Source organism: Podarcis vaucheri, assembly GCF_965113315.1.
Source record: "Podarcis vaucheri genome assembly, chromosome: 14".
Lineage (NCBI taxonomy): Eukaryota > Metazoa > Chordata > Lepidosauria > Squamata > Lacertidae > Podarcis > Podarcis vaucheri.
The window spans coordinates 16822877-16840596 of NC_138752.1; the positions used below are offsets into that span (position 1 = coordinate 16822877).

General features: G+C 45.0%; 1 protein-coding gene across 2 annotated transcripts in view; it reads left to right on the forward strand.

The window, feature by feature from the left end:
- Window positions 1-17720, forward strand: part of ADAMTSL3 (ADAMTS like 3) — a 285673-nt gene that overhangs the window by 64746 nt on the left and 203207 nt on the right. The window lies entirely within an intron of this gene.

Below are 17720 nucleotides of genomic sequence, written 5' to 3' on the forward strand. Positions count from 1 at the left end.
GTCCAGCACCGAGGGGCTTCTGGCGGTTCCCTCATTGCGAGAAGCAAAGCTACAGGGAACCAGGCAGAGGGCCTTCTCGGTAGTGGCGCCCACGCTGTGGAACACCCTCCCTTCAGATGTCAAAGCGATAAACAACTACCTGACATTCAGAAGACATCTTAAGGCAGCCCTGTTCAGGGAAGTTTTTAATCTATGATATTTTACTGTAATAAATTATTATAATATTATTATTATTATTATTCTGACATAATTCCCCGGTCTCTCCAGATGACTCACTGCAAGGTGAAAGCCTGTAGCTGAAAGGGACTACCTGAAGATTACCTACACAGATAGATTGAAGTGGGGGTAGATGTGTAGTGGTTTGAAGGTGAGCCCCACACTTGTGTTTCGGAATGGATTGGGAGCCAGTGGAATTGTTCATGCAGTGGCGAGACTTGTTCTCAGCCAGTTCGTAACCTTGTGCTTGTGTTTTGAATAAACTGCAGTTTCCAGGCGGTTTTACAAATGCAGGCCCGCAGGTAGCACATTATGTCGTGGCTCCAGAACCCAGAGAGGATTGGGAAACCAAGAGGAACAAGGGCACCTTGTCCCCCAAGCCTGAGGAATGGAGTGCTTCCCACTCCAGCAGCACTGAATGGCCTCCAGGGAGAAGGCCCTGGAGCCCGGGACAGGTGCTTGTTTTCTCCAGGCAAGGGGGTTGGTCCTATAAGAGACTCTTTCCAGAAGGGGGTGGAGCCTAAGAGAGATAGGCTGGAGGCAAGAGCTCAAAAGGCTTCCATTCCCTTCCAACCCTAATTAGAGCAGGTAGCTCTCTAGGAGCTGTCCTTGGTACTACCATGAACAGATCTGCCTTGCCTCCTTGCCCTTCTGTCTTCTCTACAGGATTGGAGCAGGATGCATTATGGTAAACAAGTCTGTTTATATTTATTTCTTTTGTTTAGAAAGATTTATAGCGTGCTTGGTCATAAAACTGAGCAACATACATTAAGTGGCGCTTAGTGGCATTGGGAGTGAGATTTGTATTGCCCTTGACTTCTCACACTTTTACCATTACACACTTTTAATGTGAGATTTTAATGAGATTTTAATGAGATTTGTATTGCCCTTGACTTCTCACACTTTTAACATTACACACTTTTAAAGCTGAGGATGAACTAGGGCAAGTCATGATATTAGTCATGGATTAAGCAACGAGAAGCATCTATTAGAACAAATTGGTTGAAAATTGGCCCTTACTCAGAGGACCCTTTGGCCATAAAAGCAGGTAAATAAATAACTGTCTTGAGGCTTGCATTCATGTGATTAGGATGAGATGGTAGTGCTACAGCAGCACAGTAACATCACCAATCATGATGGGGTTATAGGAGCGTTAGCCTAGCTTTGTTTGCAAATATGCTTGCCCAAATGGACTGTAGGCTCAAGACATGGAAAGTTAATTCAAAAATGGGAAACATTATTTCAGCCTGAGGACTGAGTTCCCCTGTAGGCAAGCTTTTGGATCTACATGGCAGTGGTAGGTGGGACTAGCTGCAAACGTTGGCACAGCAACCATTATTATTATTATGTCCTTTGTACAGTATGCTGTAAGGGACCCGGGTGGCGCTGTGGGTAAAACCTCAGCGCCTAGGACTTGCCAATCGCATGGTCGGCGGTTCGAATCCCCGTGGCGGGGTGCGCTCCCGTCGTTCGGTCCCAGCGCCTGCCAACCTAGCAGTTCGAAAGCACCGCTGGGTGCAAGTAGATAAATAGGGACCGCTTACCAGCGGGAAGGTAAACGGTGTTCCGTGTACTGCGCTGGCTTGCCAGATGCAGCTTGTCACGCTGGCCACGTGACCCGGAAGTGTCTGCGGACAGTGCTGGCTCCCGGCCTATAGAGTGAGATGAGCGCACAACCCTAGAGTCTGGCAAGACTGGCCCGTACGGGCAGGGGTACCTTTACCTGTACCTTTACAGTATGCTACTCAGACCTGGGCGGGGTGGGGCGCAGCTGGGTACACTTGCCCTGGGCCCTGGAGGGCTAAGCCAGCCAGGGGACCTTGTTTTTTGTTTGAGTTTATAACGTTATTCTAACAAGACTCCTGCCCTGGGCCTCAGACAAGCTGTGCATGGGCCTTTGCTACATTCCAGCCATACAAAAGTCAGAGGGTTGTCTGCATTCATCAACCTAGGGAAGCAAGAACATTTTCCAGGCAAGCAAAAACATTGGGTGAGTGCAGAGCAGGGCTGGTGAAGGCTGTGGCCAGAGTAGAGTCTCAAGGGCCATATAAGACTGCATATGGCCTCTGAGCCTGCGGTTTCTACCCCTGCTTATGTTGGTCTTCATTTTCAATATGGCCAGGAAAGCTGCCATTTCCCCTCTTACCAAAATTTGCACGGGTCTGACGCTGTGCTCTTCACGTCAGACGGAATTCCCATCCAGCCATGCATTTATCTGTGCTGTGTTTACTTTATGAGATTTAAATTAAAACATATGGGGGAGCCATTCATTTATTATTATTATTTTCATTTTGGTTGCTAATAATGCTAAACACATAACCGGAGGAGTAGTTTCAGACTAAAAATGAAGGATGTACTTGGATCTCGGCTGGAATTTAATAATCGTGTTATAACAGCTGTAGAGCCGACCAGAGAGGACCTGTGGTTAGTGTCAACACCTTATCTATTAAATACCATTTTGTATAAGAATGTATAACAAATTCTACCGTAGATATAAAATACCGCTGTCAGGAGCACAGTGCTTTTTCAAGTGCAATACTGAACTCTTTTATTACAAGCTCAGTAGGAACGGAATATGACACGCAGGAGCTGCGGGTCTTGATTCCCTCAGAAAATCAGAGGCATTGTTGGTTCTTTCCATTTGCCCGTGAAATTGTGTTTCTAAAGGTGCAGCTATTCTTGATTCAGTTACAGATGTTGGCTTTGCTTAACTTACCAACACTAATACATGTTCCACCCTATACTGCATGGGGCAGGCCTTGTTTGGGAGTGATGTGACCAATTCTGGGCACCACATTTTAAGGAGAACGCTGATCAGTGGTTACTATAACCCTGATGGCTAGGTTTTGCCTCCTCTGCTGGAGGCACTATCCTTCTGAAGACCAGTTTCTGTAAACCACGAAAATGGAAAGAGCCACAGTCCTTATGCCCTGCTTGTGAGTGTCCCATAGACAACTGCTTGGCCACTGTGAGAGCAAGATGGTGGGCTTTATGGGTTGCTGGACTAATAGAGCAGGCTCTTGCCACATTCCTTATGGCTAGCTGGAGTGCTTTAAAAGAGGATGACCAGGACAGTAAGAGACCTGAAAACCAAGTACTAGGAGCAAAGGTCAAAGAGAAGAAGAAGGTTAAGAGGAGACCTGATGGTAGTTTTCTAATAAAACAAGGGCCGTCATGCAGAAGGTGAGGCAGACTTGTTTTCCGTCACTCCTCCAAGGTTCCTTCCAGCTCAGTGATTCTAATGCACATGATTTATAATAAATAACAAATTTACATGGTATGCTGAAATTTAATAGGAAAGGCATTCATTGTCTTGATTAAGCTGATCAGCTGTAAGTTGGCTTTACCACTTGGGCATGGGTGCCATATTGATTGAACTAAGATGGCTTTCTCTTTGTGCAGCATTGATGGTAGTAGTCATCTTGGGCTCTCTGTTGATTCCTTAGGCTATTCTGGTGTTGCAACTTTACATTAGTGGGTTAAGGAGAGCCTAGTGCTGGTGGAGAACAGGAACCCTACTTTCACATTCCCTACTCTGCCCTCCCCACCTTATACCTTATACCAAACGAAGGCACAGCAGTTAACAATGATTTGATTTGACTACTCCGTTGTAATTTGGAGTAACATGAGCAGAGACTAGCTGGCATAACTCTAGGAAAGGATTGCACTGTTACAGCACAGTGTTTGTGTGTGTGGATTAGTGCTTCGTTATATCCACAGGATTACTGAATTTAGCATGTTTTAGATTATATGGGGAGCATGCTTTTTGAGGAGACCTTAGCAAACACTAATAAATAATGCATATTTATTAAGGAGAGCCAGCGTGGTGTAGTTGCTAAAGCGTTGTTGTTGTTGTTGTTGTTGTTGTTATTATTATTATTATTATTTTATTCATTCATTGATTCATTCATTCAATTTATAGACCACCCTTTATCAGAAGATCCCAGGACAGTGTACAACATTAAAAGCACATTATAGAACATCAGTGATAAAACATCATAAAAAAACATACTGACAAACTAATAATAAAATAGTGATCATAATAACAGTCCACTCCCCCACACTTTCACAGGCCACATATTGCTTAATAGCCATAGGTGTGGGTAAAGAGGAATGTGATAATGTACAGTGGTACCTTGGGTTACATACACTTCAGGTTACATAGGCTTCAGGTTACAGACTCCGCTAACCCAGAAATATTACCTCATGTTAAGAACTTTGCTTCAGGATGAGAACAGAAATCGTTCTCCGGCGGCAGCGGGAGGCCCCATTAGCTAAAGTGGTGCTTCAGGTTAAAAACAATTTCAGATTAAGAACGGACCTCCAGAACAAATTAAGTACTTAACCTGAGGTACCACTGTATAACGAAAGAGAGACATCAGTACTCCACAGGAAATTCACTCCCCAACCTTGAGGCAGTTGTACTCTTATCGTCTGGCCTACCTTTCTAAGTTGTTGTTAGTAAGGAGAAGAACCATGTATGTCAGCCTGGGTTCCTGGCAGGAAGAGTGACGTGAAAATGTAATGAATCGTATTTGGCCTCGAATAACAAATACCCATTATAAACAGAATGTGCTTGACACTGGTAGCAGGGTTCATTGCAGCCTTGAAGATGAAGTCATTCAAAGATTTGCTATGTGCGCTGAGGCTGAAAAGTAAAAAACCGTTAAAGCAGGATTCAGATAAGAGTTTGCCAGTCCTAAAATAGATGTCTGAAGCCTTGGCTTGCTACTGCAGTTTTCTTTCCACCCCCCGCTGTGATGTTAGCAGAAAAATATGCATCTAGCATACATGCTCGCATGCACACAGACACACATAGAAATGCACAGACAGTTCATCATTGCTTGCTCATTCAACTTAGGATCCATTAGATAGGAACTGAGTACAACTTTTCTGTCTTGTCATTGTCTAGCAATGGCTAGTATTCACCAAGTGAACGTTTACGTATTGGAATTCATGGTGAGCAACAGCCCGTTAGCTCAGGAACGCTGTCAGACAGACACCATCCCGTTTAAAAGTATACAGTGATACCTTGGGTTACATATGCTTCAGGTTACAGACTCCGCTAACCCAGAAATAGTACCTCGGTTAAGAACTTTGCTTCAGGATGAGAACAGAAATCGTGCCCCGGCGGCACGGCAGCAGCAGGAGGCCCCATTAGCTAAAGTGGTGCTTCAGGTTAAGAAGAGTTTCAGGTTAAGAACGGACCTCTGGAATGAATTAAGTACTTAACCCGAGGTACCACTGTAATCAAATGGTGTTTCACCGTAACAAATACTTAACATTGCTGATGCAGGAATTGGCAGCCAAATGGCAAATTCTCTCCTGTAACTTTTAGATCCATGTCTTGAACCAACGAGAGAGTGGCGAGTGTGGCCAGTGTGGTGTAGTGGTTTAGAGCAGTGGACTCGTAATCTGGTGAACCAGGTTCGCGTCTCCGCTCCTCCACATGCAGCTGCTGGGTGACCTTGGGCCAGTCACACTTCTCTGAAGTCTCTCAGCCCCACTCATCTCAGAGTATTTGTTGTGGGGGAGGAACGGAAAGGAGATTGTTAGCCGCTTTGAGACTCCTTAGGGTAGTGATAAGGCAGGATATCAAATCCAAACTCCTCCTCCTCTTCTTCTTCTTCTCATCTGCCCATCTGCCTCTCCACCCCATCTCAACAGGAAGTGGGGTCGAGAAAATATTTACGAGAGAAAGGACTAGGTGGGCAAAAATGGCCTCTGCCTTATGCCAAGAATTAGCAGAGGATTTTAAAGTACAGAATGTGGCTTGTGAATGTGGTTTTGGGACTGGCCATTTTTTGGCCCCTGTGAGGTTTTTTGGCCCCTGTGAGGTTGCTGGACTAGATGGGCTGTTGGCTATTTTTCTAAAAAATGGTGAATGCCTCCCTTGTTCTCTTATAATGGCAATGGTGCCCACCTGAGAGGTGCCAGAACTGAGTTCTGGCAAATTCCGGCTGAAAAAAAAGCCTTGCCTGTTCTTAAGTCTCCTACCATCAAGCTTCATTGGTTGACCCCACATTCTCGTCTTACGAGATTAGATGAAAAAAGTCTCTCCATTCAGTTTTTCATACAGTGGATAATTTTACACACCTCTTGTCATTCCTCCCCATACCTGCCTGCTTCTGAAGTTAACAAAAGCCCCAAAGTGTTGTAAAAAGCCCCTAGGGAAAGGTTGGATATGTATATCTGCCAGATATGTAGCTGTTGATGTATTAATAATAATTGATTGAGGCTCTTTTTTCGTCCTTGGAAAAAAATAGGTTACAACATGTAGATTTGTTTTATTCCAGGACTTGATGTGTATTAAAGTACAAGGGTGTGAATTTCAATAACCAATCAAAGCTAAACTTTGCAAGCAGGAAAGACTTCTCCAAGGTGCCATAGTAATTTTAGAAACAACTGTTCAGAATCAAAACCAGGAGGTGTGTTACTGCTCTGGCAAGGCAATCTTAATAAAATTAAACATGTATTGATTTTTCTTTTTCTGTGGGCAGGATTAATTAATTCGCAGGCAGGCTAGTATTGCACGTCAGCTTGAGAACACACCTGTCAGTTTTAAAGTGGGAAAAAACATTAAGCTAACATAAAACAATAACTTAAAACCTAAGAGCACATTGGAAAGTACTGGATTTGACATTTCCCCTTAAAAAAAACCAGGCAAAAGGTTTTTCTGAAGGCCATATTACACATGACAGACAGTTCAATGATTCTTCCTCCTGACTTTAATTTTTTTTTTATTGCTAATGAAAAGCAGCAGCAGGAGACTAAAAACAGGAGTGGAGGATTGGTGGGGAGAGGTTGCCGAAACCTTTCTGCCTCTGCTGCTTGCCAGCTGAAAACCTCCAAACTCTGCTGCTTTTTTCTCCAGAGGGATAAAGGGAATGCTCCTGGAGGCAATTTTTTTTCTGATTTGCTTGTATAACACTTATGTAGAGGTAAAGGACGCGGGTGGCGCTGTGGGTTAAATCACAGAGCCTAGGACTTGACGATCAGAAGGTTGGCAGTTCAAATCCCTGCGATGGGGTGAGCTCCCGTTGCTCGGTCCCTGCTCCTGCCAGCCTAGCAGTTCGAAAGCACGTCAAAGTGCAAGTAGATAAATAGGTACCGCTCCGGCAGGAAGGGTAAACAGTGTTTCCGTGCACTGCTCTGGTTCGCCAGAAGCGGCTTAGTCATGCTGGCCACATGACCCAGAAACTCCCTTGGCCTATAAAGCGAGATGAGCACCGCAACCCCAGAGTCGGCCACAACTGGACCTAATGGTCAGGGGTAAAGGTAAAGGAACCCCTGACCGTTAGGTACAGTCACGGATGACTCTGGGGTTGCGGCGCTTATCTCGCTCTATAGTCCAAGGGAGCCGGCGTTTGTCCACTTCTGGTGAACTAAAGCAGCACAAGGAAACGCCGTTTACCTTACCGCCGGAGTGGTACCTATTTCTCTACTTGCACTTTGACATGCTTTAGAACTGCTAGGTTGGCAGGAGCAGGTACCAAGCAACAGGAGCTCACCCCATCGCGGGGATTCGAACCACCGACCTTCTGATCGGCAAGCCCAAGAGGCTCAGTGGTTTAGCTTGTATAACACTTATGCAGAGGTAGGGATATGCAAATACATTAACTTCAGTGTTTCTCATTTTTCCAAAGTTTAAGTTCAGTTCTCCGTATTTCTACAGCAGGTTACAATAACTACTTTTAAAAAATCTGCATGAAGATTTATCAGCTTTTAAATTTTATTTTAACCTACTTGTACATATTTTTCTATGCAGTTTTGCCTAACACGCATTTTTGCAAAGGAATTTCCCCATATATGACGTATGAATCAAAGCAGGGCTATGAACAAGATTTGGAATTTTAGGTTCAGAATATTTAGATGAAGGCCTAGATTCAGAAATGCATATCCACACAGACATTTTTTCCACTTTCCTTGATGTCTTGTACCTGAATAGGTGAACTAACTTGACAAGCTTTGCGTTTAAGCCACAAATAGCCAATGTGCTGCCCTCCAGATGTGGTTGGACTACAACTTGCAGCATTCTTGATCATTGGCTGTGCTTGCTGGGGCTGATGGGAGTTGTAGTTCAGTAACATCATGAAGACACCATGCTGGCTTGCTTTGAAGAGATTATCGTCTTTGTTTGCTTGCTCCCACACGCAAGTAATTGTGACCTCCCAAGGTTGGCAATGGCCAATTGTATAGCGATTGCTTGTGTGCCTTTATTGCATTCTTTTCCATGGTGAATTCTGAAACAGTCACATTCCTTCTGCTTAATGGCACAAAACAACTGGAACAATGATTTGGCACTGTATTGCTGCATTGGCTAGTGCTTAAGTTGCTTGTTCTCAAGTTGGCTGAAAAACAGCCTGTTGAACTGCTATGGCACCACTCGCTGATTGTCATATGGTCCTGCACATTTAATTTTCTTTTGACTCTTTGATTTGAAGGCGGGGGGTTTTCCTGTGGGCTTATAAGTCTGTATATAAGTTCTTCAGATGACTTCACCTTCTCTTGTCCTTGCTTTGGGTTATCCAAACTGATTAGTTGAAGCCATTGTTTCCAGGGCTTTAATATAACACTGCAAAAAAACACAAAACACCAATCTTGGTGCAATGGTATGTATAATAGCATCAAAATACTTACCAATGCACAGGGTTGCATATGCAGATCTGTGAAATGCGCAGAAAGAAATCCTGACGCAGTTATATGTACAGTTTATTGGCAGTTTTATTAATGTATGCATTTTCATCAGTAATGTCGGGTGAGGAAGACAGAAATGAGCGTAACAAACTGAAAGCTGTAGCAGACTGTGCATGTTTCGATGCAGGAAATAATTTTAGACATTCTTCTGGTTCAAGTGGAATTTAGGAGGAGTGGAGTGAAAGGGCAGAATGAACCAGAGGAACAATAAATCTTCATTGGGGGAAATCTTCTGGTTCCTAATTGAAGCAAAATTATTACCAATTTAGAAGCAAAACGTTGCCAAGAAATATTCTCTGTGTTTAGTCCTTTCAGATGTACGGTATTTGAAATAGCTTTTTCTGTGTCTGAGTCTGTTTCATTCAAGTATCTCATTTTCAAAACAATTTTGGCAGCATCTTCAGAGCAGTAGAAAACCAAGAATTGCTCATCAGTGCATTATTGGAGTAGCTGGCCCTCTCTCTCTCTGCCTCTGTCTCTTTGAGCTTTGATCAGTTTCGTTTCTGCTAAGTAAAACCCATTAAGCCTATGAAAATGTTCCCAGATGATTTCTGTAAATGAAAGATTCTGTGATTTTTCAGTTTGCCAACTTCCCCCATAAACAAACATGCTAATTCTTCTGCTCACCATGCAAAAACCTTGGCAAAAAAGGGCTTTGCACTGAGGGTTGATGTACCAGTCTTGTGATAGGGGGGCTATCTCCCTGCCAAAGCCAGCCCAATACATTTTGCTCTCTGAGGCAAAGGACAAAATTGCCTCCTTTCCCACATTGCACAGTCAGAAGCCAGCTATATGGGCAGTTGAATCTTGCTTCAACGATGGCAACAGGATAATTTCCTACAGTGCTCATGAAGGCAGCATCTAGTTTAGGGAATTCCGTGGGATGTATCTCCTTTGTTCAAGGATGGAGAGGAGAAGAAACTGGTAGCTCAGGAGGAACAGCCACGGAAGGGAGGCTGCTGCTGTCTTCTCCAGCATCGTCTGCCTGAGGCAGATGCCTCATTCTGCCTAATGGTAGAGCCAGCCCGGCTTCCTTCACTGTGTGTCCAAGCATGGTAAGTAAATCACACATCTGATAAATACAGCCAGCATTACCTATATTGCAGTGGGCTAAGGGATTTGGTAGTGTAAAAGGTAAAGGGACCGCTGACCATTAGGTCCAGTCGTGGCTCACTCTGGGGTTGCGGCGCTCACCTCGCTTTACTGGCCGAGGGAGCCAGCGTACAGCTTCTGGGTCATGTGGCCAGCATGACTAAGCTGCTTCTGGCAAACCAGAGCAGCACACGGAAACGCCGTTTACCTTCCTGCCTGAGCGGTACCTGTTTATCTACTTGCACCTCATGCTTTTGAACTGCTAGGTTGGCAGGAGCTGGGACCGAGCAACGGGAGCTCACCCCATCGCGGGGATTTGAACCACCAACCTTCTGATCGGCAAGCCCTAGGCTTGTGGTTGAACCCACAGCGCCACCCGCGTCCCATTTGGTAGTGTAGCAAGTGCTTTTTCTAGTGATTGGCTGATTTGCTCTCATGTCAGTCTATGGGGTACTCAATGTGATGCTGCAGCTGGGATGTTGGGCTTGGAAGGAACCTTTCCAAACAATAGACTTGAGAATATAAGAGCCTGCCCGATCAGACTAATGGCCCTGGGATTCCCAGGAACTGGCATATTGCCTTTGACAGTGGAGGAAGCACTGGTGCAAGGCTGATGATAAAGGAACATTGCCATTATATAGATTGGTGTCTTCTTAGTGTGTGGTTAAAAGGTGGTTTCTGCATGTGCTTTGGTGGAAAGTGAGGGGCAGATGGGCCTTGTCAGCCTGGGAAGGTAGCCCACCTAGGAGAAGGCAAACTGATCTTAAACCTCCACTGCCTTGCGAAATATCTTTGGGGGAAGAAAATGCTAAGCAGGAAACACTACACAAATCTGGAGAGAAGTCCCTAAGACTGTTGAATGGCACCTTGTATGCCTTCTTGAGAGGGGCGCGGGTGGCGCTGTGGGTTAAACCACAGAGCCTAGGACTTGCCGATCAGAAGGTCAGCAGTTCGAATCCCTGCGACGGGTGAGCTCCCGTTGCTCGGTCCCTGCTCCTGCCAACCTAGCAGTTCGAAAGCACATCAAAGTGCAAGTAGATAAATAGGTACCACTCCGGCAGGAAGGTAAACGGTGTTTCCATGCTTCTCTGGTTCGCCAGAAGCGGCTCAGTCATGCTGGCCACATGACCCGGAAGCTGTACGCCAGCTCCCTCAGCCAATAAAGCGAGATGAGCGCCACAACCCCAGAGTCGGTCACGACTGGACCTAATGGTCAGGGGTCCCTTTATCTTTACCTTTATGCCTTCTTCTGGCAACTCCTGCAGCTAAGTGGGTGCCAGAGATATTGCTCTGCTTTCTTTTGGACCACATCAGCGAGGCCAAGCGAGGGAATCTTGTTGTCTGGGCAGCCCAGGAACATCATACACACTGCCCAGGCTTGTATCCCAGGAAGGGCACTTTGGTGCTGCTAACAACGGTTTGACTTCACCTCCAGAAGCAAACTCCATTGCTTCTTGATACAGACAGATGCCAACAACAATAATTGATGTGAACTTTTGTGTGCCTGCAAGTCTTATTTCTGAGCATATTCCCATGTTTAGTTTGTGGGCACTGCATTAATTGTTTGCTTGAAAATGGAACAGTAAACACAGCAGACACTGGCCAGTTATCCTGTGCGAGCCCTACAGTAATGTAAGGAAGGCGGTAATGTTTTCATTGCTCCTATACATTTCAGTACTAGGGACGCGGGTGGCGCTGTGGGTTAAATAGGTACCGCTCTGGCGGGAAGGTAAACGGCATTTCCGTGCGCTGCTCTGGTTCACCAGAAGCAGCTTAGTCATACTGTCCACATGACCCAGAAGCTGTACGCCGGCTCCCTCGGCCAATAAAGTGAGATGAGCACCGCAACCCCAGAGTTGTCCGCAACTGGACCTAATGGTCAGGGGTCCCGTGACCTTTTTTATATATTTCAGTGGGATTAATGTAGGGTCTTCTTCAACACCTAAGCTTCTAATGCTGCTGCTTTGGAGTAAAGAGGGGATCTGGTTTAATTTAAGGTACAGTGGTCCCTCGCAAGACGAAAAGAATCCGTTCCGCAAGTCTCTTCGTCTTGCGGTTTTTTCGTCTTGCGAAGCAAGCCCATTAGCGGCTTAGCGGCTTAGCGCTATTAGCAGCTTAGCGGGCTTAACGGATCAGCTGATTAGCGGCTTAGCGGATCAGCTGATAAGCGGCTTAGCGGATCAGCTGTTAAGCGGCTTAGCGGCTTGGGATCAGATGATAAGCGGCTTAGCGGTTTGGGAAAAGGGGGGGGAGGGAAAAACCCCGCAGGAACTCGCAAGACATTTTCGTCTTGCGAAGCAAGCCCATAGGAAATTCGTTTTGCGAAGCACCTCCAAAACGGAAAACCCTTTCGTCTAGCAGGTTTTCCGTCTTGCGAGGCATTCGTCTTGCGGGGCACCACTGCACAATGAGGATTGAAGTTGTAGTATGGAAGCTTTTCAAGAGACTTAAAATAGGACGGTCCACAAATAAACAGAATACTATTTTGCAGTATCTGAGTTATGTTATTCTGTCACCAGCACTCATAACTTTGATATTAAAAATGCAAACCATGCTACATTTTGCCTGCTTTTCAGCACAAAGGGATATGTTTCAGTTAATTCTGCTCTATTCACAAAATGCACATGATCCTGCTTATCAGCATGAAATCCTTATGCTCGAACAGAAAGTGCATGCAACACATAAATCTTTTTTTTAAAAAAATGCTTTCAGCAAATCACTCTTGAGAGGATCATATACAAGAAAATATTTGCTCATAGGTTGGTGATTAATGTTGAGCAACTGATAAAAGTTACATTGTTTAAACGAGTTTATAAATCACCCAGTCTATATGGTCATTTCCTGTAATCTGTCACTCGAACTTCAAGTATATAATTGTGAGAGGCAGAAAACTGGCGTCCGCCGTGAAACCTGGTGCGTGGAGTTGTGGTTCTATTCTGTAGTCCCTGAAACGGATCATGTAGCCGAATAATACTATGAGTGGTTTACAAGATATACTTTGTGGTTTTGAACACCTGATAAGTCATTTATGCTGCTTTCCCTCCATTCATACACCATTCTCCTGTCTCTTTAATGCGGCCATAAAACTAATGCACATGGGTTGTGATCATAAGAACTCAAGAGGGAGCCCTGCTGGATTAGGCCAATGGCCCATCTGGGGCCAGCATCCTGTTCTCACCATAGCCAGCCAGAATCCTATGGGAAGCCCAAAAGTAGAACCTTGTAGGGATGATCGCGGGGTCTGGAGGGAGCACACTCCCCACCCGCAGGCAGCCACAGTCTGCCTGAACGTGTGACCTTAGAGTGCGGGGCACACCCCCCCCCAGACAATCCACAGCTGTCTGAACATCGTACCCTCTGTCTAACCTTTTGCGGTCTCAGTAGTCTGCAGTGCCCTGTCTGTAACCTTTGTCTTTGAGACCTTTTGTCTCCTTCGTCATACACTGTGCAAAGGGAAAATGACGCGGTGGAAACAGGTGCCAAAATAACTTTGTACCACCCCACGATCTCGGGACCGGAAGATGTGTAAAGGTCACAGCCCAAAATGTATCTGCCTGGTTTGCATATTTGTCTCAATAAAATGAGGCTCCACAGGGCTGGCCGGCAGCTTGCATGCAGCTCACCTGTGCGCAGCTCACCTGCATTATCAACTCCTGCCTCATGTCCAACACTTCAGAACCTGAGCTCAATTAGCACTTTCCCCACTTGGCCACCTGTCATGGATGCTTTAACTAAGATTCCTGCATTGCAGGGGGTGGACTAGATGGCCCTTTGGGTCCCTTCCAACACTCACAATTCCATGATTCTTTGATTCCCGGCAACTGGCATTCAGTGTGAGTTTTTCCTCACTGAATGAGTATCTTGGTTTTGAGTTCAGTTGGGTCAGAAGTTATTCTCTGGGCAAATTGGAAGGTTTACACCAGGGCTGGTGTGAGGTGAAGTGTGTGTTTTCCCTGAACCTAGAGCTAAGGTGAGATCACTGGCTTGGTGTTTGCTAGCTGCAGCATCTGCAATGTGCTAGGGTATTATTATTCCTCATGAAAATGCATATGCATTTTAGTGAGAATTTCTCCTAATAAGCACATTTTCAGATGCGGTTTTGCGTGATGCATACAATTTTGCAAACTATTTCCCCATATATAATGCATTTTGCTTGTTATTTTTCCATAAATATTTAAGCACACTTTTCCGTAAGACAGAGCTTTCCAAACTGTGTGTCTCTCGACACATTACTGTGTCGGCTGCAGTGCGTAGGTGTGTCGTGGAAATGCTCCCCTTGCTCTTCCCAGGGCTGGAAAGGGGTTAGTTTAACTTCCGGTTTGCTAGTAAAACTGAATTACCGTATTTTTTTCATGTATAACACGCCCCGTGTATAAAACGACTCCTATTTTGGGACTCAAAATTGAGGAAATGGGGGACGATTGCCCAGAGTTGTTAACTTTTTCGGGGGGGGGGGGGTTGCCTGGGGTTGTGGAGCTTTTTTCGGGGGGATTGTTGAGCATTTTGGGGGGGGGATTGCCGACAGTCGCTCGCCTGCCTGACCGCCGCTGCCAATCACACAAAGCCACCAATCGTCTGCCCGCTCACCACCAGCAGCTGAAAACCGCATGCCCAATTGCAGAAGCAGCCAGTTGCTAACAGACCTTGCCGTAGCCACCATTCACCCCCCCCAACCGCCGCTGACAATCTCCTGCTCGGGGCAGCCACCAATCGCACGTCCCATCTCAGCACTTTTCGTGTATAAGACGACCCCTAATTTTTAGCATTTCAAAAAAATAAACAAACCTTGTCTTATACATGGAAAAATACGGTACTGTGTTGTAAAATGATGCATGTCTAAAAAGTGTGTCATGAACAGGAACGTTTGGAAAGCTCTGCTGTAAGAGATTCGTTTTTGTGCACATTCTTTGGTTGGAGAACTGCGCCACAAAATTCAGTTTGAATTTCAAAGGATAGCTGTGTTTTGGTAGCGCCATTGTTTCGGAAACTGTGAATTTGTGTTAAAATCTGGTCTTGCGAATTGCTCCCCTGTCCCTAAACAACATACAGTCCATTTCTGAAACGATAGAAGGATTCAAGTAGTCATGTGCTTCCCTGGCTTCAAAAGTTCCCACCAGAATGCATGCATCTAGGCAGGAGGCCAAGTTGCCTCGCTGTCTCATGCCACAGTTTTCTACTGGCTGGTTAAGCAAGTCATAACACTAGATCCAAAATTTATGTTACAGAGACCGAGATGGTTCTCAGTCCCCCTGAAAGCATTCACATGTATAACAAGGTGTCAGGAGAAATTTCCAACAGTTACTGTGGTTGAGGATTAAACGGAAAAAAGCCAGCACCCGTGAAACAAAAAGCTGTGTTCATAATAGTTTATTCGATTCACTTACTCGCATTTCTATCCTGCCTCTCTATACAAAACATTTAGGGGCGAGGAAGTATAGCAAGAATGAAAACAATGCACCAGACCTTATAATATTACAAATGGAACAATTGAAAATTCGGGTGTGTATACAACAGTGATGGACCTTCTGGTCTCAAAGTTCAGGAGCACCCTTTGTGACACCAAAACTCAATACCCTCCCACTTCTTGAGCTCTGTTCTAAATCATAGTTGTGGTGTCCCCTGCAGCGCCCATGAGGTTGTGTGCCTAGTGCAGGCATCTCCAACCTGCGGCCCTTCAGATGTTTTGGCCTACAACTCCCATGATCCCTAGCTAACAGGACCAGTGGTCAGGGATGATGGGAATTGTAGTCCAAAATATCTGGAGGGCCGAAGGTTGGGGATGCCTGGCCTAGTGCAACCAAACTGGCCACGTTCCCCATAATCTCTCTCTCTCTCTGTATAGTGGTACTACGGGTTAAGTACTTAATTTGTTCCGGAGATCCGTTCTTAACCTGAAACTGTTCTTAACCTGAAGCACCACTTTAGCTAATGGGGCCTCCTGTTGCGGCTGCGCCACCGGAGCACAATTTCTGTTCTCATCCTGAAGCAAAGTTCTGAACCTGAGGTACTATTTCTGGGTTAGCTGAGTCTGTAACCTGAAGCACAGGTAACTTGAAGTGTATGTAACCCAAGGTACCGCTGTATACAAACAACAGCACTGGGGAGGGGGGCATTTTTAAAAGCAGTGCCTAAAAACCGACCGGAAGCATGATGTAGTTGCTCAAAGACTGAACAATTGTAGGGCCAAAGTGAACTTAACTTTGACAGAGTGTTCCAGTGTCTTGGTGCCAGCACAAACAAGGCCCTGCTTCATGAGCTCACCTGCTGTTAGAGTGCAGATACATTTGGGCTCAAGAACAATATGCATAGGCGTGCATTTGGGTACAAGCAAGTTACACAATAAAAGCTAGTTGATGGCAGCCTGGTCCTTTTCAGATGTTTCCAAAATATCTGGGGAGCCCCAGGTTGAAGAAAGTTGGATTATGGTGTTGCATTTTATTTTAGCAACTTGGTGATTCCGCCCTGTTGGATTTAGTGATTTTTAACAACCAACAAAAACATTACCTTTTTAATTGGAGCAGCCCTTGCCTGCTTTTTCCCCCTTCCCTTAAATGAAATTAGCTAATCAAAAAATAAAATTAATCTGCAAAATCCAGCTTTATTGGGTGATTTATCGCCCTAGGGTGCAATAATCTTAGTACTGCATTGTCGTTTCTGGTAGATGGGGTCAGAGGGAATCCTTTACTTACAAGAAACCAGGGAATTATCAGAAAATTATAAAAAGAAACTATCATTTTGCTGCATATGGACATCCTATCTTGGAATAAGCTTTTCGCTAGCAGTATATTCTGCCAAGTGAAAAGGCTGCCAAGAGTATTTTTAGTACTTTTATATGTTGCCCATGGAAATTGTGGAAAATTTCTTTAGAAAATTGGATAAATTGGCCACTCATTTTTATAGTCTTTTATAGGACAGGGTCTTTTTTAAACACACACAAACACACACCCTTATTTTATTTAATATCTAAGAATAAAGCATTTTTATTCTGGACAGCTATAGGTATAGGTATAGTGCATTGAAATGAGAATGCCTCTTGATAGCTGGCTTACAATGACACTGTTGCTAACTCGTGGCCTTTGAACAGTCTCTTAATTCCCCATCCAATACTTCAGTTCAGCCTATGTATATGCAGCCAGACTAATTGCATATTTCCCAGGAGACCCCTCCTTTCATCTTCTTCCACCTCATGTCAAATTTTAGACTGTCAGTTCCACAGGACATGACCTTGGTAAATCACCTTTTGGGGCTAAATCAGGGCTGGAGAATTAGTGACTCTCCAATATATTGTTGACTGTAGCTCTTATCACTCATGACTATTGCCCATGTTGGTTGGGCCCCTTCCTTGGTCTCATGGACCAGGTAGAATCTCTTGCATCATTAGGCCTAGCTTGACTATCACAGTGGCAAAGAGTTGGGGCGGGGAAGAAATTGGATTTTTGTCTGCATTTTAATGAGAAACTACCTGATTGACGCTTCTCCAGCCAATAAGTGAACTGAAACACACTACCCTTGGAAATTCGCAGTTCTCCTGATTTTGTGATGCAGCTCTCCTCCCAAAACTCTGTACAGTGGTACCTCGGGTTAAGTACTTAATTTGTTCTGAGGTCCATTCTTAACCTGAAACTGTTCTTAACCTGAAGCACCACTTTAGCTCATGGGACCTCCTGCTGCTGCTGCGCCACCGGAGCATGATTTCTGTTCTCATCCTGAATCAA